Source organism: Aquarana catesbeiana, linkage group LG05 (genome assembly GCF_042186555.1).
Source record: "Aquarana catesbeiana isolate 2022-GZ linkage group LG05, ASM4218655v1, whole genome shotgun sequence".
Lineage (NCBI taxonomy): Eukaryota > Metazoa > Chordata > Amphibia > Anura > Ranidae > Aquarana > Aquarana catesbeiana.
This window is the reverse complement of record NC_133328.1, coordinates 244,875,950-244,898,912: the sequence shown is the minus strand read 5'-3', so window position 1 is coordinate 244,898,912 and position 22,963 is coordinate 244,875,950. Positions and strand designations below refer to the sequence as shown.

The window sequence follows — 22,963 nt, the reverse complement described above, 5'->3', positions numbered from 1 at the left end:
ACAGCCATTTTTAGGTCTCTCCAGAGATGCTCAATTGGGTTTAAGTCAGGGCTCTGGCTGGGCCATTCAAGAACAGTTGTGAAGCCACTCCTTCGTTATTTTTGCTGTGTGCTTAGGGTCATTGTCTTGTTGGAAGGTAAACCTTAGGCCCAGTCTGAGGCCCTGAGCACTCTGGAGAAGGTTTTCGTCCAGGATATCCCTGTACTTGGCCGCATTCATCTTTCCCTCAATTGCAACCAGTCGTCCTGTCCCTGCAGCTGAAAAACACCCCCACAGCATGATGCTGCCACCACCATGCTTCACTGTTGGGACTGTATTGGACAGGTGATGAGCAGTGCCTGGTTTTCTCCACACATACCGCTTAGAATTAAGGCCAAAAAGTTCTATCTTGGTCTCATCAGACCAAAGAATCTCATTTCTCACCATCTTGGAGTCCTTCAGATGTTTTTTTTAGCAAACTCCATGCGGGCTTTCATGTGTCTTGCAGTGAGGAGAGGCTTCCGTCGGGCTACTCTGCCATAAAGCCCCGACTGGTGGAGGCTGCAGTGATGGTTGACTGTCTACAACTTGCTCCCATCTCCCGACTGCATCTCTGGAGCTCAGCCACAGTGATCTTTGGGTTCTTCTTTACCTCTCTCACCAAGCCCCTTCTCCCCCGATAGCCCAGTTTGGCCGGACGGCCAGCTCTAGGAATGGTTCTGGTCTTCCATTTAAGGATTATGGAGGCCACTGTGCTCTTAGGAACCTTAAGTGCAGCAGAATTTTTTTGTAACCTTGGCCAGATCTGTGCTTTGCCACAGTTCTTTCTCTGAGCTCTTCAGGCAGTTTCTTTGACCTCATGATTCTCATTTGCTCTGACATGCACTGTGAGCTGTAAGGTCTTATATAGACAGGTGTGTGGCTTTCCTAATCAAGCCCAATCAGTATAATCAAACACAGCTAGACTCAAATGAAGGTGTAGAACCATCTCAAGGATGATCAAAAGAAATGGACAGCACCTGAGTTAAATATATGAGTGTCACAGCAAAGGGTCTGAATACTTAGGACCATGTGATATTTCAGTTTTTCTTTAATAAATATGCTAAAATGTCAACAATTCTGTGTTTTCTGTTAATATGGGGTGCTGTGTGTACATTAATGAGGAAAAAAATGAACTTAAATGATTTTAGCAAATGGCTGCAATATAACAAAGAGTGAAAAATTTAAGGAGGTCCGAATACTTTCTGTCCTATCTATCTATCTATCTATATATATTTGCAAATCTGTTTATTGAGTTTTTAAACATTTAACAGAAAAACAACATGTTACATGTAACACAGCAGGGAACTTAAGGCATTGTGGTGGTCGCAGCAGGCTGGCTCCATGGGTAGGACAGCATGGAGCTAAAACGTGCATCTCAGAAATATATGTTACATTCACAATTTCAGATTTCTATTCATTAGCAGAAGAATATAGGTTAAGTGGGGTGTAAGTCTGAGGCTGTGGAGGAATCCGCCAGCCATTTGGACCAAACCTTGTCATATTTTTGCAGGCAACCCCTATTACCATAACAATCTTTGTAAAGAGGCAGGCTGTTGTTGACCAATTGTTTCCACAGGGAGATAGGAGGAGGAGTAGGCTTAGGCCAGCTGAGGGCTATGGCTTTTCGGGCGTAAAAGAGAAGTAGCCCGACCAGGGTGCGGTTTGCCACAGTGGGAATTATTTGTTCTATCAGGCCCAATAGACATATTACTATGGAGGGTTGGAGCGATATGGTGGTGACCTATGTTATGACCTTTAATATCTCCTTCCAATATTCGACAATGGCTGGGCAGGTCCAAAAAATATAAGTAGTCACCAGGTATTGTTCCACAACGCCAGCATCCTGGGGGGGAGGCGGGGTTCATTTAGTGTAATCTGTGTGGGGTAAAATACAGTGGGGCAAAAAAGTATTTAGTCAGCCACCAATTGTGCAAGTTCTCCCACTTAAAAAGATGAGAGAGGCCTGTAATTGTCATTATAGGAATACCTCAACTATGAGAGACAAAATGTGGAAACAAATTCAGACAATCACATTGTCTGATTTTTGAAAGAATTTATTTGCAAATTATGGTGGAAAATAAGTATTTTGTCAATATCAAAAGTTCATCTCAATACTTTGTTACATATCCTTTGTTGGCAATGACAGAGGTCAAACGTTTTCTGTGAGTCTTCACAAGGTTGTCTCCTCTAGAGCAGTGATGTTTTGGGGCTGTCGCTGGGTAACACAGACTTTCAACTCCCTCCAAAAGTTTTCTATGGGGTTGAGATCTGGAGACTGGCTAGGCCACTCCAGGACCTTGAAATGCTTCTTACGAAGCCACCCCTTCATTGCCCGGGCGCGAATGTTTGGGATCATTGTCATGCTGAAAGACCCAGCCACATTTCATCTTCAATGCCCTTGCTGATGGGAGGAGGTTTGCACTCAAAATCTCACGATACATGGCCCCATTCGTTCTTTCATGTACACGGATTAGTCGTACTGTCCCTTTGCAGAGAAACAGCCCCAAAGCATGATGATGCCACCCCCATGCTTCACAGTAGGTATGGTGTTCTTTGGTTGCAACTCAGCATTCTCTCTCCTCCAAACACAACGAGTTGTGTTTTTACCAAACAGTTCTACTTTGGTTTCATCTGACCATATGACATTCTCCCAATCCTCTTCTGGATCATCCAAATGCTCTCTAGCAAACCTCAGATGGGCCCGGATATGTGCTGGCTTAAGCAGGGGGACACGTCTTGCACTGCAGGATCTGAGTCCCTGGCGGCGTAGTGTGTTACTGATGGTAGCCTTTGTTATGTTGGTCCCAGCTCTCTGCGGGTCATTCACTAGGTCCCCCCGTGTGGTTCTGGGATTTTTGCTCACCATTCTTGTGACCATTTTGACCCCACGGGGTGAGATCTTTCGTGAAGCCCCAGATTGAGGGAGATTATCAGTGGTCTTGTATGAGTTCTATTTTTTAATTATTGCTCCCACAGTTGATTTCTTCACACCAAGCTGCTTGCCTATTGCAGATTCAGTCTCCCCAGCCTGATGCAGGTCTACAATTTTGTTTTTGGTGTCCTTCGACAGCTCTTTGGTCTTCACCATAGTGGAGTTTGGAGTGTGACTATTTGAGGTTGTGGACAGGTGTCTTTTATACTGATAACAAGTTCAAACAGGTGCCATTAATACCGGTAATGAGTGGAGGACAGAGGAGCCTCTTAAAGAAGAAGATACAGGTCTGTGAGAGCCAGAATTCTTGCTTGTTTGTAGGTGACAAAATACTGATTTTCCACCATAATTTGCAAATAAATTCTTTCAAAAATCAGACAGACAATGTGATTGTCTGGATTTGTTTCCACATTTTGTCTCATAGTTTAGGTATACCTATGTTGACAATTACAGGCCTCTCTCATCTTTTTAAGTGGGAGAACTTGCACAATTGGTGGCTGACTAAATACTTTTTTGCCCCACTGTATGCGCGATGGACCATCTTGAACTGTATTAGTCGATCTCTCAGGGAGACCAGGGATCTGAAAGGGAAGTCCCATATGTCATCCCAATCCTCATTGTCATAGTCGGGAATGTCGTGTAGCCATTTGTTTCTGAGTTTTTCCAGAGTAGGGAGGGAGGTCATTATCAAATGAGAGTAAAGTCGCGAGGTGGGCTTATTTACACATCCTGACCCGAGGAGGTCCTCTAATGTGGATTGGATGATCTGGAGGGGAGAACTGGAGAATTGGCGACCAAAGACATGGGAGAGTTGTAGATATCTAAAAAATAGCTCTGCAGGATGTTGAAATCAGAGATCAATTTGGGGAGTGGAGCCAGAGATTGAATGGAGATTACTTTGTCCACTGTTTTAATGTTGAATTTAGTCCAAGCGAGGGGTTTGGCTAATTTGTAAATATGCTCCAGGGTGGGGTTCAACCACAAGGGGGCAGCTGGAGAAAATTTATTTTTAGGGTATCTTTCAATTTTAAGTCCCGCCCCCATGCACACAGAGTGGCGCATGGAGGGAGTCAGAGGGTATGGGCCACGAAAAAGTAAAAATGTTAGCGCTTACAACGATTTCACCACCGCCACCTCAACCAAGGTGGTGGGGTTTGTCGTATCGGGAGTGAGCCACCAAGCTGCTGTAACTAGCTGGGTTGCCAGGAAATATTTATATAGGTCAGGACACGCCAGTCCTCCCTGGGAGGACGGGCGCGTAAGTGTTGACCATTCGTATCTGGGGGACTTTGTTCCCCAGATAAAGGAGGCAAAGAGGCTATGTAGCCAGGTGAAAGGATTTGGGAATCCATTGCGGAGATTGGTGAAGTAGGTAGGTAAATTTGGGTAGGATTTTCATTTTTATCAGATTTATCCAACCTAGCAATGATAAGGGTAGTGACTCCCATGCCTTCAGTCTCAGCCATGTCACCTGAACCACTGGGGATAGATTCAGGGGCAAGAAATCTGAAGCCTGCCTTGAGACTACCATCACAAGGTGCTTGAAGATCTCAACCCATTGTAGGGGGGATATGTATATTGCTTTTTCATGAATTTGTATAAAAGGTTATATTTTTTATAAAAACCATTGTTACTTCCTGGGTTACTACCATTTTCCTGTTTGCCAAGGGGATGATTGGGGCAGGTGAAGTATTCCAGGTGAAGGGAAGGCTGGAGAGCATATTTGTTGAAATTGATCACCCAGCTGAAGATCTGTAGCATTTGGATTGTTCTGTGGTCATTTTCTGACAGCAGGAAGGGAGGTGAGTCTTTCAGAACAAGGTTGTCTAGATAGCTTGTGACTTGAATGCCCTAAGTTCTGGGAAGGGCAAGAAGAGGTGTTAAGATCTTTCCGAACATTCTGAGAGTAGAGGATAGGCTGAAGAGCAGTGTGACAAACTGGATGTGGTTGTCTGCTAACGTGAAGCACAAAAAGTGCTGATGAGGGTAAATTGGTGTCTGGGATTGGGATCTGAACCCACCCACAACCTCTGCTGCATCCAGCAGTATTTCTTTTTGTTGAGCCACCTGAGATGCTGGAAAGACCCCTGTCTGATCCTTCGGACTCTCTTGCCTTGTGTCTTTTTTTTTCTGGTGAACCTTGAACTATGCTCCTCCCATTAACTTCCTGACTTAAGCCAAGTCTCTGCACTTTCTTTTTGCCAGATTATTTTGCTCTTTCCAGCCGGTATCTTGCTCTTTTGCATACCTGCAGCTGTCCTCATAGCCACTACCGCCTGTTAATGACCTTTGGTTTGTTCCTCAACTATGCTTCCACTTGATTCCAACCTACAACCACTTGTTACCGATCTTTGGCTTGTTTACTGACTACGCTTCCGCTTGATCCCTACCTGCTTTTTCTGCTACTGGAGCCCGGTGTTCTGCCGAGAAAGTTCCCCTCGGCGGATAAGGACCCCCCTCTACTGCGCAGGTGCAGCGCTTGCGCAGTAGGAGCCGACGGAAATAGCCGAAGCCAAAGAGAATAGAAATCAGCTGTACACTCCGCCTGTAAGAGGGCCCCTCGCGGGCTCGCTTCGCTCGCCATGCTTCGGGCACAGCCTCGCTACGCTCGGCACTTTTTTATTCTCCCTCTAGGTCCACTTGGATGGTGGGGCTTGAACCTGGACCCAGGCGCCGTGTACAGCTGATTGAAGTTTTTCAGCTTCGGCTATTTTTGGCGGCTCCTAGTCATTCGTACTGCGCAAGGGCAGCACCTGCGCAGTACAGGGGGGTCCTTATCCGCCGGGGGAACTTTCTCGGCAAGACACTGGCTTGCTCACCTTCTGGTGGGGTTTCCCTGAGGACTGCGACTTGGTACTAACACACAGCAAAACCCATCTCCACCATCAAGATTTCTGGTGAATACTGGTTAATGCTTAGACCCCGCACCATAAGTGAGCCCGCATCATCCACAAGGGTGACCTGCTTGTTTACTTATATTGCCGGTCAGTGGAAGTGTCTAGTGCTATAGCTACAGGTCTCTGAGCCTGACCCCTGATCATGAGAATGGGAACATGCAGATAGGCATCATGAATAGCCACAGACGCCATGTATTCCCCTTGTTTCAGAGAAGCAATTACTGACCTTGTGGATTCCATGGGAATTTTTTTAAAAATTTGAATGAAGTTGAGGAATTTTAAGGGCAGAATATAATGAATACCCTTGTTGGGCTTTGGTATTGTGAACAGATTTGAGTGGAGTCCTTTGAACCGATCTTGCAGAGGTACTGGCACAGCTACTCCCTTGGACACGGGTTCATGGAATTCTGCAAATCTAACCATACTTGGGGAGTTTTTGATTCATTTGAAAGCAGAAAGCGGTGAGGTGGTAGAGTTTTGAACTCCATTTTGTACCCCATTATAACCCCTGACTGAACCCACAGGTCTGGGACCACAAGAGAGGCAAACTAACAGACATTGTCCAACTCTTAGGAGTGAGGGCATCCCTTTAGTGCTGAGTTGGCTTTGGCCCAAGTCTTGGGCCAAAGAGAAGGGCTGAACTTTGGTTAGAGCAGACAAGTACTCTACATTTAGAGGATCTAGGGACTCCTGAGGAAGGTAGTTTTGGAAGCTTCTGCTGTGGAGGTAAAATCTTCCCACCAGTGACGTCTTGGATGAATGAATGAATGAAAGAATGAATTGGGCAAGTGCCTCACCAGACGTCTTCCTATGAAAGGCAAATGTGTGTGGTGCCTTTTGCAGGCAGCTTTAGCTGTCCAAGCTTTTAGTCATAAGACTGCGTATTTGAATGGAGATTAGAGCCATTCCAGAAATGTGTCTTATGACATGTTCTAGGGCATCCACACAGAAAAGAAGAGCAGCAAAGCCGTAGTTTCTCGATAAAATAGTGTCATGTTAGTTGTCTAGACTGCACATTTTATCTGTTCATGAAAAGGAAATGTGGTCGCTTTGTACCCAAAAGGGCATGGCAAGATGGAGGAGAGTCGGTATGCACAAGGCCAAGGCTTTTGCAGATAAAGGTGATGTTGCGTGAAGCTCCCTTCAATATAGTGACAATTTGGGGAAGATAAATCTTCCACAGCTTCCTCCAATACTGTCTCAATATCCTCTTCTTTCCTTTCTGTGTCTAAATCCTCTAGGACCGGCATATCAAGATCTGACTCTGGTTGAGATATGGGAGTTGGAGAAGAGATGTAACGCTTTTGGGCCCTGGATGAAGATGTCTGTATCATGGCTGTAATCTACCCGATCAAATGTGACATAGATGAAGAACATTCTTCTTTAGTCCAATAGTCTGCTTGTTATGGCCTTGATATAGAGCTAGAATCGGATGCTGAGACTGGTGTTAAAGCTGGTTCTTGCTCTGGTGCAAAGGAACACATTCTGAGGCTAAGTGTTGTGCAGGCCTTTGACAGAGCAAATGTTCGCCTAAATAAAACTAGTTAAGCCAAAAGTGATTTTTTCTGTGAAGAGAAAAAAAAAAGGTCCATTACCTTCAGACACTAGCACAAAACTAGTGTCCAATCACCTGAATGTACAAGCGTATAAACCATGGTGTATGAATACTCTACCAGTGTCCTGTGCACAGGAACAAAACAGAAACAAAAAGTAATTAATGTTGATTATAGTAACACGGATGATGACAATGTTCCAGGTCCACAGATCGTGCTGAACTCTGGGGGTGGGGGAACCTTCCCCATTACGGGTCATAGTTGGGGAGGATGATGAGGAGACATTTTACAATCTGGCACAACCTCACTTGAATTTGTCAAGGGAAGCATTTAGCATTTCCCAGATGAGATATTCCAAGCTAGTAGATGCTAGAGAGCAAATTACTTTTGTTAACGGAGTTCAAGAAATGCCTGATGCTGAAAAGAGGTTTCCCATTTTTGCAGCCAATTGTGATTTGCTATATTGAGCTACTGAAGTCTGTGGTGTGGTTGTAGGACAGTTGCTTGTTCCCTAGCCATGTAGATGAATGGTGCTCAGTTTAGCTCACAATGACACACTGGGGAGGACCCTGGGTGCTGAGAAAACTGAGGTATGGATAATCATTCTGTTTTACTGGCTGGGATCCTGTGCTTCCTGCTCCACTTGCCATGTGCTCCTGTGTAACTTATGAAACCACTTGGTACTTAAACGCATTGCAATGGATCTGGTGGGCTTCGCTTGGGGAAACCAATGCGTACTGGTAGTCCCCAATTATAGAAAGAAGTGTCTCAAGGCTATTCCTCAAAAGAATATTTCCTCGGAGACAATCGCACAGGAGTTGTTCAATATGTTCTCAAGAACAAATTAGGATATTGTGGACTTCTGTGCATTGCCCAAAGACCAAAAGCCTGGTTGTGAAGTTTAAAGTGGTTCTAAAGGCAGAAGGTTTTTTACCTTAATGAATTACCTTCTGTGTGCAGCTCCCCCCACCCAGCCCCCCTTATACTTACCTGAGCCTGTTGTCGATCCAGTGTTGTACATGAGAGCAGCTTTGCTTTTATTGGTCTCTCCTCACTGGACCAGACACATCTGTCAATCACAGCCAGTGAGGGTGCGGGGGGGGGCTAACTGGGCAGAGCCACACTTTTTCTGTCAATAGGCACACACAGAGCGGCCGGGAAGCGAGCCTGCATGAGTGCCCCCATAGCAAGTGGATTTCAATAGGGGCATTCAGGAGGGAGGGGCCAGAAGCGCCAGCAGGGGTCCAAGAAAAGGAGGATCAAGGCTGGTCTGTGCAAAACCATTACACAGATCAAGTATAACATATTTTTTATATTTAAGATCACTTTAACCGGTTCCCGACCGGGGCACACTGATGTACGTCGGCAGAATGGCACGGCTGGGCAAATGGGCATACCTGTACGTCCATTTGAATTGCCCGCCGTGCCATTGCGTGCGCGCCGCCGGCGGCGCGCACGCGCCGGCCGGGAGCTCCGTGAGTCGGGTTGCGGGAATACCCGCGATCGCCTCACGGAGAGGACGAACGGGGAGATGCCGTTGTAAACAGCATCTCCCCGTTCTGCCTAGTGACAAGTGTCACTCGATCTCTGCTCCCTGTCATCGGAGCAGAGGTCAGTGACGTCACACACACAGCCCATCCCCCTACAGTTAGTAATCACTCCCTAGGACACACTTAACCCCTCCCCGCCCCCTAGTGGTTAACCCCTTCACTGCCAGTGCCATTTACACAGTAATCAGTGCATTTTTAATTGCACTGATCGCTGTATAAATGACAATGGTCCCAAAAATGTGTCAAAAATGTCCGACATGTCCGCCATAACGTCGCAGTCACAATAAAAATCGCTGATCACCGCCATTACTAGTAAAAAAAAATTATTAATAAAAATGCCATAAAACTATCCCCTATTTAGTAAACGCTATAACGTTTGCGCAAACCAATTATTTTTTTACCAAAAATATGTAGAAGAATACGATCGGCCTAAACTGAGGAAAAAAAATGCTTTTTTATATATTTTTGGGGGATATTATAGCAAAATGTAAAAAATAATGCGTTTTTTTCAAAATTGTCGCTCTTAATTTGTTTATAGCGCAAAAAATAAAAATCGCAGAGGTGATCAAATGCCACCAAAAGAAAGCTCTATTTGTGGGAAAAAAAGGACGACAATTTTGTTTGGGAGCCACGTCGCTTGACCGCGCAATTGTCAGTTAAAACGACGCAGTGCCGAATCGCAAAAAACGCTCTGGTCAGGAAGGGGGTAAAATCTCCCGGGGCTGAAGTGGTTAATAAAATTCTATACTTAAAGCAGTATTAAACCCAAACCCCAAACAGTAATTGAACATCAGATGTCAGAGAGGATCCGTAATATGAAGTGGTTACTGAAGGAACATCTCCATAATGCTTTGGAGGCAAAGAGAAGAATGTACAACCAGTCAGCCAAAGTTAGACTATTTCAAGTTGGAGATCAAGTGGCTGTACTAATATCCACAGTAGGTATTACGTTTCTAGCCATGTGGCAGGAACTATTTGAGGTTTTGGAAAAGGTTTGGGAAATATATTACAGGGTACATCATCCCAAATAGAGAAAACCCTACTAAATATATCACATAACCTTATTGAAACCCTGGAGACTCTAAGAACAGGCGTACACTCTGGTTGCTACCAATCCAGGGCCCCAACAAAATCTTGTCTCTGTGTAAGGCCAAAAAGGACTCTTTACAAGAAAAGGCTGCCAGCTCAGAGGCTTACCTCGTGGGGCTGATGACAACTAAAAACTCAACCTTGTGAATGAGAGTGGAAAGGCAAATATCTCTGATGAGTTTAAAGAGAAGCTTTTGGAGTGCTGAGAACTGAAATAAGATTTCATGGAGATACTGGGGTGTGAACATTGAGAACCACATGGGAGACACCCTATACAAAGGTCTTAATCATAGAATGGGAAGCCAGCTGTCTGGAATAAGACTGCAAGAGCCAAGATCTGACCCTTGATGAGCTAATGCTGGTCCAGGCGTACTTGCAAAAAGGCCAGGATTCATCTCAGAGTTTCCTAGGATGAAAGTTTCTTGCTTCGAATAGCCTTGCAGGAAGACTTTTTAGCGGTTTGCATCACGGCCATTACTGATTCAGACATGCCCCTGTCCCTCAAAACCCTGTATTAACAATCATGCTGTTATTTGGACCCAATAGGTTCAGGTACTAGGCCCTTATTTGGGTCTTCATTGTCCCCCCACCACTCCTTTTTTTTCTAAGCTCTTTGCACTAATTTCTTACAAATGTTGTACTATGCTGAGTTTAACAAGCCATTTGATTCAGCCTGGGTGAGATCCCCTTGATCAGTCTCTCATTTATGTAACCAGCACTGTACTGGAGCCTGTTCTTTTGGATTATTGTGTCTTCTATATGCTTATAAAGATAAAAAAAAACAAAAACAAACAAAACAAACATACTGTTAAAGCCAGCGATTGTGAAGCAGAGTGGTAAGCTAGTCATTGAGACCGAAGACCTGTGCATTTTGGAAGAGCTCATGGAGCATTTGCCAGAAATTTAATTAGGTCCACATCTGTCCTCAAATGAATACCACATCTGCCTCAACCAGTCCAAAAGTATGAGGATCACTGAAATGCCCCTCAAATTGATTGCTCGAAGCAGCATGAAAGGAGTTTCAAGGGAAATAAAGACATAGATCAAGCTGTCCACTTTATTGTTGAACCTGGAAGCCAGATGGTCAACTTCCAGCAATCCATACCTGTGACGCAGGTTCTGGAACACCTTCAGGTTTAAGGACCACTATTCTGGGTCTAGTCACTATTTATTAAGGAACTCTGCCAGCTTATTGTCAGAGGCTAATATGTACAAGAGTGACAAGACTAGAATGTGAAGTTCTGCCAAAGAAAGTATATGCTCAGTTTTGTTTAGGTGAGACATATGGTCCTTCTCTGATGGCTGATGTATGCCACTGCTGTGATATTGCCTTACTGAATCCTGATAGATGACATTTCAGTTGGAATGTCTAGAATTGCACAGACAGGCAGACCCAAAGTTCCCAATTGTGGATCTGGAGCCAAGATTCCTTTGGCGTCCAGATCCCATGCACCAATAAGATGCCCAGGGCTCCACCTCAGCCCCACTGACTGATGTCCGTAACAAAGATCCCAGAAGATTTTGGAAGAAAGGACTTCACGGGCTTCAGATTTGGATTTCTGAGCCACCAAGTTAGCGACAAACTTTGGTGCATAAAAGGATTTGCTGGCCTCACATATCAAGGTGGGTTAAATAAAAATGTACCATCATCCGAATTTAGTTGAGATAGAAATTTTGGGAGTAAGGACCCCAACTCCAAACTCATCAAGGTAAAGTGCAAACGTACTATCTCGGTACAAGTAGAAAGGGATATACAGCAAAAATACAAAAATGTAAAACAAAATTTATTTATACAACAATCAAAAAATAATACAAACTATGTTAAAATATGCAAAGATGACATGGAATTTCGACTAGTTTCGCGGGGAACCCGCTTCATCAGGAAAAATGTCTGCGAATAAAATACAATACAATGAGAGATACACATTTTCAAAGAAAAAAGGGGGGGTATTGGAGGTAATGCCGATGTGTAAGAAAGGGGGATGGTAGAAAAAAGTTTGTAAACAGATATAAGGGGCTGCTTACCCATGTTAAGGTGCATACAGTGTTCAGGCCAAACCCGGCAAAGTCTCACGCGGCGACTGGGGAGGGCACATATGAGACCGCAAAGAGACAAATGTCTAAATGGGTAATAAAGGGGTAGATATAAGTGTAACATATACGTTGTATGTCTATGGTCCAAGCGGTGAGGATGAAGAAGTGAAACACCAGTAAACATAAAATGGAAGAGACCAGGGAAGGATGAAATAGGATCCATTGCCAAAGACCAAACTGGAGGAGGAAGAGGTAGTGAAATCGAAAAGAAGGGGGGGGGGGGGGTGAAAAAAGTGATGGTGATTAAAATGCAACAGAAAAAAGTCATCCAGGGGAAACAAGCTGTAACTGAGTAGTGACAATACAGGTATATTGACAAATACTAATGCTAGATAGATAAGAAGCCAAGAAATGTGGGGATAAGGAGAGAGTGCAAAAGGGTAGTTGTGTGCAGACCAGAGATGAAGACAATAATAAAAAAGTGCCAAACGTGAATGGTGGGACCCAGGACAAACAAAGGGCCATGGTGCATATAAGTGATAAAAATGAGAACTGAGACCAAGTACCTGTACCAGATAATGTAAATGAAAGGGGGAACCCGGATATAGAGTTCTATTAGTTGACCAGCGAATGGAAAGGGATCAGGGGAGGCCAATAAGTATATACTTAGAATACAGGCTGTGTGCCTGTTAGGTGCCAGATGTTAACAACCCAGATCCAAAGTCTATGAAGTAAAATAAATATAGTAAGTGTGGTGGCCGCACTGTCCCATCCGCACTCAAAGTTAGATGAGTGTGGTGGGCAAGTCACACAGGGATAGAGTGAAAAAACTCACTTGTAGATGGACCTGATCAAAGAACCGTCCAGGTCCCACGCTGGCCTGTGAAGACTGCGGAAGAGAGCCGCAGTATATGTGTCCTCCAACCCCGTGACGTCACAGCAACGCCGGTATCGGCATAGAGCGGCATCACGGGGTCAAGGGTCCTGCAGAGAGCTCGTGCGATGTGGTCACGCGCCTGCGCACAGTACCTCAAAAGGGCCAGGAAGATGCGGTGCCCGCGCAGCTGGCGCGAGCAGCTAAACACCGCCCAGCAAGGCCGTAGCAATGCGTACGCGCGCAGTGGCCAGATTGGGTCCAAAGGGGACCCAATGAGAGGCATGTACAAGTGGCGAGTAGGACCCCCCAAAAAGGGGGGGGTTTGAAACCCATCTAGCCACCAGGGAGCCTATCAGTCGCCGCAAACAGACAAAGGCCGGGGAGGCCACAAACTTACGAGAACACCACAATAAACCGGGATAGGAGCCCAATATATGGGAAATAGTATTATATGGCATAAATACAAAGGTATACATAATACAGTTGAGACAAAAAGAAACACAATATAAATGTGAACATGTCAAAGGGACAAAATCACAGAAAAATATATATAATAATAACACATACACTTAATACAATAAATAAGAGGATAATACCTCAATTGAAGGCCTATAGGTAAAGTAAACGTGAATGCAAATTCTACAAAAATCCCTTATAGAATGCAAGGCAGGATACATAAATAAGCGAAAACCAGGTAGAAAACAGTACCGCTAAATGACAAGGAGGGAGATAACAGAGGACAGAGAGTCGGTGATCATGGGTAAAGAAAAGGTTTGAAGGAATTAACTTCATTCAAGCCCGGTGGGATAGTGGCATTAAGCCTTTCTAGCCAAAGGGCTTCTCTTTGTAATAAAGTTTTATCGCGGTCACCCCCTCTAACATCGGGGGGTACCACTTCCAAAGCAAGAAGTCCAACAGCTTTGGGGTTGTATTTGTGGTACAAGCCTATATGGCGTTCGACAGTAGTAAGTTTGCCGTTGGTAGAATAATATACGTGATCACCGACTCTCTGTCTAAACTCCCGAATTGTCTTACCCACATAAAACGCTTTACAGGTACAAAGCATGAGGTAAACAATCCCAGTAGTGCCACACTGGGCAGACATGTGTGGGGTAAACATTTCACTATTGGGAAGCTTTATAGAGGAACAAGAAAGTATCCAGGGACAAAAAGGGCACTGGCCACAAGGAGAGGTGCCGAAAAATTGGGGGGGGGCACTAGTATCAGGTTTGTAGTGACTACTGGTTGCACGGTCTCTAAGAGATTTAGCTCTCCGAAAAACCAATTCGGGTGTCTCTCATATGTGATGTTTCAGGATATGGTGATCAGTAAATAGATGACAGTGTTTTGAGATGATTTGCGTGAATTGTTCATGGTGTGCTGAATACTGGGTAATGATTTTAACTGTGTTAGTATTGGAATTGCGTGCAACGGGATAAAGTAGGGAAGTTCTAGTGCGGCCACATGCCTTGTTAAAGGCCTTTCTGAGGTTAGTCCGCGAGTAACCCCCTCAAGTGAAGCCTTTCACGTAAAGAAGCTGAAGAAATTTTCATCCCATACGCAGTTACGACGCATTCGCAAATACTGTGCGTATGGAATACTGTGCACAAGAGATTTTGGGTGGGCACTGGTGGCGTGCAATAAAGTGTTGCCAGCTGTAGGTTTTTAATATAATATAGATTAGTCCCCAGTGTCCCATCGGGATTCTTGATAATCAGCAGATCGAGAAAAGGGATCTGTGTATTGTCTGAACTAACCGTGAAACGCAAGTTCACGGTATTAAGGCCTTAACGCATTGGTTCAATGAAGATAATGGGCCGGTCCAGACCACGAACAAGTCATCGATAAATCTGAACCAGCAGAGTATCGATTCTAGAAAAGTTGAAAATTGGTCATCCGAAAAAATGTGCCTCTCCCAGGCTCCGAGAAACAAGTTTGCGTATGATGGGGCACGTGATGTGCCCATTGCCACACCTTGTGTTTGTAGGTAGTGTTGATCTTCAAAAATGAAAAAATTCTGTGTGAGAATAAATGTTAACAATTGTAAAATGAACTCATTTAGAGGCCAAGATGTATCCTCTTGTTCCATAAGAAAAGATCTAGCCGTTGCGACACCCTTCTCGTGGGGGATGCTCGAGTATAGGGACTCTACATCGATGGCCACGAGAAGGGAGTCACGAGGGATCTGGATCCCCTCGATGTGTCTGAGCAAATCAGATGCATCTTGGATATATGATGGTAAACCCGAGACGTGGGGAAGTAGAAAGCTATCCACAAACTTGCTGGCATTGTCCGTTAAGCACCCAATAGGTCTACCCGGAGGCTGGCAGAGATTTTTATGTGTTTTGGGTAGTGTGTAAAAAGTAGGAGTATGTGGACGTTTGGGGACCAAATAATTCAGGGTATCTTTGTCGATCAGACCCTGCCAAAAGGCCCCTGTACAGAGTTCTCTAAATTCATTGACAAAACCTGTGATACTGGTAGGTGAAATGGGTTTGTATCAGGTCAAATTATCTAGTACCAAGTGGCACATAATCTGGTATGGAGTATGTGACATTATAAATATATTGTCACCTTTATCTGATGGCTTAATGATAATGTCACGGCGTGTCTGCAGGCATTGAAGGGCTCACTGTTGGTTAGGAGTCAAGTTAGGAGAATATTCCTGCCACTTGTTATTCTTGAGAATTCTAATGGATTGGTATAAAAAGGCCCAAATAACTGGGCAAATCATCAGTCAGGAAACTTGCATGACTTGGGTTTGAATTTAATAGGGGCTTTTGAGGATGTATATGAATAAGAGGTAGGTGCAGCAGTGGTATCCAGGGTGGCAGCAGCTATCTCCGGTTGTAAATTAGATGTATCACCAGTATTGCTCTCGTCATAGAGGAGCATTAAGTCGCGTAGTGCGCAGAATTCCTCCATTGAAAAATGTCTAGTGCGTTCAGTAAGTTCATGTTCTAAGTTAGTGTTTTGACGATTGGAGTCAAGCACAAACTTATATGTTAAGTTCCGTGCGAATAAGTACAAATCTTTGATCGTTTCAGTGACGTACATAGAGTCAAGGGAACAAAACCCTAAGCCAAGTTGTAAAACAGATATTTCATCTGCGGAAAGGGAACATGAAGCTAAATTTATTTCAAAATAATAAGGTAATGTGGCGCTAAATCCGAAAATTGCGCAATACAATATGACTAATGTATAAAATAATAATAAGATAATAATGTGAAACAACCACGTAAATGGAGATTCTACACGAAAATCCAAATAATAATTGTGTCAACACCCATTAATCTACCATCCAAATAATAATTGTGTCAACACCCATTAATCTACCATCATAATGTGTACCAAAGGTTATATTGAACCATCGCTACAACAGAAGGTGTGGATTTCCCTAATTTGTAAAACACTAATAAGCCGCGTGCATAAATTCAAATAAAACGATCATCAAATGATTCAAAAAGAGACTGAATCCAAACAAAAAATTATATGATGCAAAATATTAAAGATGCGTGAAAACGGTGAAAAATAAATTCTGTGTATTCACAATATATGTAAAAAAATAATATAGGACAAGTGAAATAAAGATAAAAAAGGTTGCAGTTCAATAATACCAAAAAAATGGGGGGCGTGGCCAAGATGGCGATGTGAGCGGCTGCTTTTCAGAGAGCTCCGCACATCGCTGACATAATCCGGATCCATCTGCCTTTAAAATCCTCCGGACACATCCCTGCTGTCTCTGGGGGGCTCGCAGACCCTCTGTCTATTGAGGGGGGAGGATAGTTTTGATCCGGGGCCGCCAGACGCTCCGGCCTACCTCGAGGCACTAGGCCGCAGCCTTTCCTGGCGGGCCGCGCCGCGATTCAGATGATCCCTGGCGCGGTCGGCGCCTCCGGAAACATCACGGCCCACCACGGGCCTCAGGTGAAAGCTCAAGCCTAGCCACGGCATCGGCTCTGATTGCATCCTCAGGCCCCACGAACAGCTAGGCCGCATCCGCGGCCTTTCCTGAAGACCTGAGGCCGCCGGAACAGCTGGGGGTGGGACTGACCCCAGGGATCTGGAGGAGGGGAGCTTGGGACAGCTGAGGGTCTCTATACGGATTGTGGAGCAGGCCCTGGACCATCTCTTCCCCTGACACCCTGGGAGATCGTAATCCTTATATAAAGCCTCGAAACGCGTTGGGCCTGCACTGTCAATTGGCTCCTTGCTGATATAGCCTTTGTGGGGTTTTGTGTAGCTCTGTCGACCTGTCATGTATATCCTGGTTGTATTTTTCATCATTTGTTAATTCTGGCATCCATTGTTGCTTTTATCCATTGTTTCCATTTTAGCACATGTTTTTCTTTTAAATTTTTGATACAATAAAATTCTGATAATTTTTTATACTTTTTGTTATACTTTTTTTGAGACTTCCACCCTTTAAAATCCCACTTAAGAGGAAAAATTGTCCATTGTATATGTATAAAGGGATGCGGGTTGGTTGTCTCATTCCATTAAGCTCTTGTCACCACCAGTTTCTATGTAACTTTGGGTAGTAGATACCCTTTCCTCACCCCGGGTGACAGGAACTTTCTGGAAAAATACAATATTAATTAATAACATTTTTGTGAACACTTTAAATTTATTGATTTGCACTTCTATCGCAATTATGACAAACTACGCTAGTTCAAATTGGGACTCTACGATGTCAGGACTGTATAGGAACTTTGTACAAAGAGAGCAGAGAGACACTGAATTGTCATCATTGTTCTCGAATCTTAGAAAGGTTCTAGAGAAAAAATCTTCCTATCATTGGCATATTCACTCGTTCAAACAATATATCAGAAATGAGATGAACCCTCTCGGGTTACGCATTTAAATTTTTCCCACTCTTGAAGACATGAGTGTTAATTTTAAAAAAGAATGGGAAAAAAATCTCTCAAAATGTTCAACAGGTATGATGTCTTTACTAATAGACGAATACCAGCGCAAATTGATTGACATAGAGAAAGAATTGGAACGCCTTAAACAACTAATAGGCTTTAAAGATCACGCCCTGTTTGAACAATATGATAGAAATTTGAATGAACATCTCAAACACTATAACAAAGAGATCCTGATCAAGAAGGATAAAAAGTTTTTTAGGGATAGGGTGGCGTTTCAGGAGTCTAAGGCGTATAACTGGAAAACTGTAACAACAAATAGAAATACAAAACGTCATGCTAATAATGCTGATATGCTTTCTGAAACCTCATCTATTTCCTCTGCCTCATCCAAGGGCTCCTTTAGGCGGAAATCAACACGAAAAACCAAGAGGGACTCGCAAGGCAGTGGTTCACACGAAAAGAAACCCAAAAAACGTATCACTGATTTACACACAAGCACTGGTATCTCCATTTCGCACATGGTGTCAGGTAAAACAGGTGGTGATGGGTCTTCTGCACCGGTATCCACAGAAATGAATATCTCCCAGACTGATCGATCAGCCAGGGGAACCCAACAACCTCGTACACAACAAGACAATTTTTTAGTCAATCCAATAGACAGTACAGTAATGTGAACGCTTCTGCCTCTCAGATGGAGATATCTCCACCGACTGAGAGTCATGACTTTAACGTAGTAAATCTTTCCTCATATACTCTCAGTGAGGCTGAGTTATCTGTCCTGACCCGTGGCCTTAGCTTTTGCCCCGACCAGGATCTGGACAAATTTGAGGTGACTAAAGATATTCAGTTATTCGCACGTAAACTTATTTTAAAACAACTATATTCCAAAGAAACACCCAAGGTACCCACCTTTAAATCACAAGAGCTGACTGCACTTGACAATCTGATATCACTGTTGGACGAAAATGATCCACCGGATCTGATTGACCAAATCGACCTGGAGCATTTGCTTGGCCGATTTGATCAATCCGATCCCCCCCAACCCCCGACAAAATCATTCAAGAAAAAATCAGACAAATTTCCGGCCCTCGGCACCAATTCTAATGTACTGGCCTTCGTTAATTTAACATGCAAAGAAATTCGGAAGATCGACACCCGTTCCAAGAAACAATCCAATCTGAGTCCCGATGAACGCAAAGCCCTTAAATCATTAGCGTCTAATCCTAACATCACTATAAAACCTTCGGATAAGGGGGGTAACATAGTCATTTTAGATAATGACCAATATGTTGCAATTTGCAACAAAATACTATCTAACCAACAATGGTATTCAAAAATTTCATCTAATAAAATCGATAAATTTAATAAAAAATTCTACAGACTGGTAGATGAAGCATATGCCACTGGCGTACTAAGTAAACCAGAATATGACTATGTTAGGACCAATCAACCTCGCACCCCAACATTCTATGCTCTCCCCAAACTTCATAAAGACCTACATAAACCATCGGGAAGACCAATTATTTCTGGTAACGGCTCTCTGACCGAGAATCTAAGTCAATTTATAGACGGCCATTTACGAGCACACGTATTAAACATACCCAGCTACACGAGAGATACTTTGCATCTCTTGCAAACCATAAATAATATCCAAGTCCTACCTAAGTCATTACTGGTAGCGCTGGATGTGGAAGCGCTTTATAGCTCGATACCCCACGACAATGGGGCTGGCAGGCATCCGGCATGTGCTGTCATCTGACAGCCATCTTGACGCAAAGAAAAAGAACTTTCTGATTGATGCCCTGGACTTTGTCCTTAATCACAATTACTTTGCGTTCAATGGCAGCTTTTTCCTCCAGGTACAGGGGGCTGCGATGGGGACTTCTTGTGCCCCATCGTATGCCAACCTGTACCTGGGGGAATGGGAAACCATGTTAAAGCAATCCGAATCCACACGCCCATACATGGACAATGTAGTCCTTTGGTGTCGATATATTGACGACGTGCTGATTGTATGGGACGGTACTCCAGACAACTTATTGAGATTCCTGCAGGAACTCAATAATAACCCTTTCAATTTAACCTTCACCATGACATTTCACGAATGGGACATAACATTTTTGGACGTTACAATCCATAAACAACAAGACGGTTCACTTCTTAGTTCATTATTCCGCAAACCAACTTCGGGCAACTCCATTCTACACGCCACAAGTTTCCACCCTCAACCTCTGATCCAATCAATCCCTTACAGTCAGTACCTGCGTGTCAGACGTAACTGCACCAGTGACAAAGTCTTTAAAAGAGAGGCCGACTTGCTGATGAGGAGGTTACTGACACGCGGGGACTCAAAAAAATGCCTTAAGAGGGCATACAAACGGGCCTGTCAGAAGACCAGGCATGACCTCATTTTTGGCATGGTATCAAACAGGAAAAAAACGAATCCTATTCGAATAATTACTACATTTTCAAATCAACCTAAAACTGTCAAAAATATCATTGAACGCTACTGGCACGTCTTGAAACTAGACCCTACCATCGGTCCATTTATACAAGATAAACCATCATTTACGTTCAAACGCGCTAGGTCCATTAAGGACAATTTGGTATCGAGCGAATATGTGGGGGGTGGGACAGGAAAGCGAGATCCATGCAAACGCATGGGAACCTTCCGCTGTGGCGGATGCCCTTACTGTCAGTTTATGAATACCAAATCTAATATCAAACTACCCGATGGCAGCAAATATACACCAAAACACTTTGCTAATTGCAAAACAATTGGTGTAATATACTTACTCATGTGTGACTGTGCAAGCTATTATGTCGGTAAAACAAACCAGGAATTCTGGCGGAGGGCCTACCGCCATATAATTTCTATGAAAACATGTAACCCCAGTTTACCACTGGGCAGACACGTTTCTAATTTTCATTCTGGGGTATTTCCCAAACTGTCTTTTCTGATTCTTGACCGCGTCCATCCAGGGTTACGTGGGGGGGATTGGAACAAAATCCTTCTGCAAAAAGAACAAAAGTGGATTTTTCGCCTTCAGGCCACTAGGGCACCAGGCCTTAACGATACCACGTCCTTTAGACCCTTTCTAGAGGGTTTTACTTCGGGGGGGTCTGAGTGGGAATACCCCCCTTTTCCTGTAGAATCAGTGGGAATTGGATAAAGGTGAGCCAATAATAATTTGCAATCGGATGGGGACTGTGTTAGAAAAGAGCCATCATCCTTTTTGTATGTCACTATTAGCGTTCAATTAATTTTTTCCTTCTCCCCTCTTTTTTTTTTTTTTTTTTTTTTTTTTTTAAATAGGCTGGTGGCTACACTCATGCTGGAAAATCTTTTTTTTTTTTTTTCCTCCCTTCCTTTTGCAATACATGGTCTCAACCACTAGTTATGTCTGCATTGACATCTTGCTGTTATTGTCCTTCATGTGTGGCTATTCATGGGTCAATGTTGTGTTATTCCACTATGCCCTGGGGCCTGGGGGGGCGTGTGTGCCGTCGGGGATGCGGGTCTGGGGGCGCCGCTGTGTGTGCGGTCTCGCCTGTCGGCATTCGGATCTGACACTCGGCGCACAGGGGCCGAAGCTGCCACTTTTAGGTGGCAATGCTCAGCCTCCGTATAGATGATCGCTCATGACCGGGATTTGCTTATCCCGTTGTCATGGCGATCTGTGCGCCGCGGGTGCCTGACGCGGACGTCAGTCCCCTCCCAGCACGGGTCATGCTTTCCTTCCAGGGTGTGATACAATCCGCTCTTGGATTGGACTCGTGCGTGGGGCGGGGGGGGCTGGTCTGCGCGCCGGGGACTCGGGGGGCGGCTCCTCCTGTCAGCAATGACACTGCTCCCTGTGGAGTCAGCTGCCTCACATATGCTTCTAATTAGGAACACTATTTAAAACCACACTAAGACTGTCAGCTCATACCCTGGGAGGACACAGAACTGAAAGTGCAGCTGCTATGATATGCTCAAGGTAAAGAACTTAACTCTTTTTGTTATATCCATAATTAAGGCTTACTTGAAACTAATTATGGAGCTGCAGTGTGCATATACACACTGAGCACCAATAGGGCTTATGGAGTTGTAAGATATTTTTACAACCTATGCTCTTTGATACATTTAAGAGCTTTTATTCATTTACCATTGAGACACATACTTTCCCTGTTTATATCACTCTAGCCGCTGAATATAGACGCTCTTCTGCCATTTTTCCCCCGGAGCGAGGTATCTAAAATCTATCAGCCACTATAGACAACACTGTTGTGTGAATCAGCACAGGGATCAACCCTTCATTATGCACCAATAGGTATGTTCACAGGACTCCTGTGGATGTGTGTTTACAGGAAAAATATTTATTTGAGTAACCCCCCCCTTTTTTTTTTCCTGATGCTGATTCTTAGTATATCCTACACACTGGGGGTGCTGTCAGCTGCTGTTTACCCGCCCGAGGAGTCAAGGCTTAGATAATCCTAGCCTGCGTCAATAGGTAGGTACAACCTTACACTTACTAGAGTCCCCCGTCTTGAACCCATTAGGGGGAACTTCTCATATAGCAAAATAGTAAAATCTTGTTCTGGGACCTGTGTATCCCACACTTATAAATCCTCCCCTTGTCTTCTTGGTTTTTAGCTGATAAAGAGATTTTGATAAAGAGAATTTAAAATACAGCTGAGGGACGTGACGCCCTCTGTGTCTGGTCCTGATCTGCTGGCGGTCCTGGTTTTGTGGCGGCGTCGCTGATATTCGGATCTGGGCCCCGGTGTCTTACCGTTCTCCCCTTCCCCCTTGTCTGGGGTGGATGCCATACAGTATTGACCCTGCAATAGCATGGTTAGGATATATTTTTTGTAATTACATCACAATCTGATTATGTAAATAGTTGTATATATGCATGATTTTCTGACATCAATATGTTTTTCATTGTGTGTCTTTTTGTCTCTCTTTTTTTGTAACAATGTTTCGCAGACAGATATACACCTTACCTCTAGCCCCTGAAGAAGAGGTCGTAATCCTTATATAAAGCCTCGAAACGCGTTGGGCCTGCACTGTCACTTGGCTCCTTGCTGATATAGCCTTTGTGGGGTTTTGTGTAGCTCTGTCGACCTGTCATGTATATCCTGGTTATATTTTTC

The 22,963-nt window shown here is 44.1% G+C and overlaps 1 protein-coding gene and 1 long non-coding RNA gene across 4 annotated transcripts in view; one reads left to right on the top strand and one right to left on the bottom strand.

The window, feature by feature from the left end:
• LOC141144714 (uncharacterized) overlaps positions 1–7,356 on the top strand; it is a 64,586-nt gene extending 57,230 nt beyond the window's left edge. Inside the window, exon 3 of the long non-coding RNA XR_012244445.1 lies at positions 7,092–7,356. This is a non-coding gene — a long non-coding RNA (uncharacterized lncRNA). The remainder of the gene's footprint in view (positions 1–7,091) is intronic.
• Positions 1–22,963, bottom strand: part of SLC12A7 (solute carrier family 12 member 7) — a 919,795-nt gene that overhangs the window by 182,346 nt on the left and 714,486 nt on the right. The window lies entirely within an intron of this gene.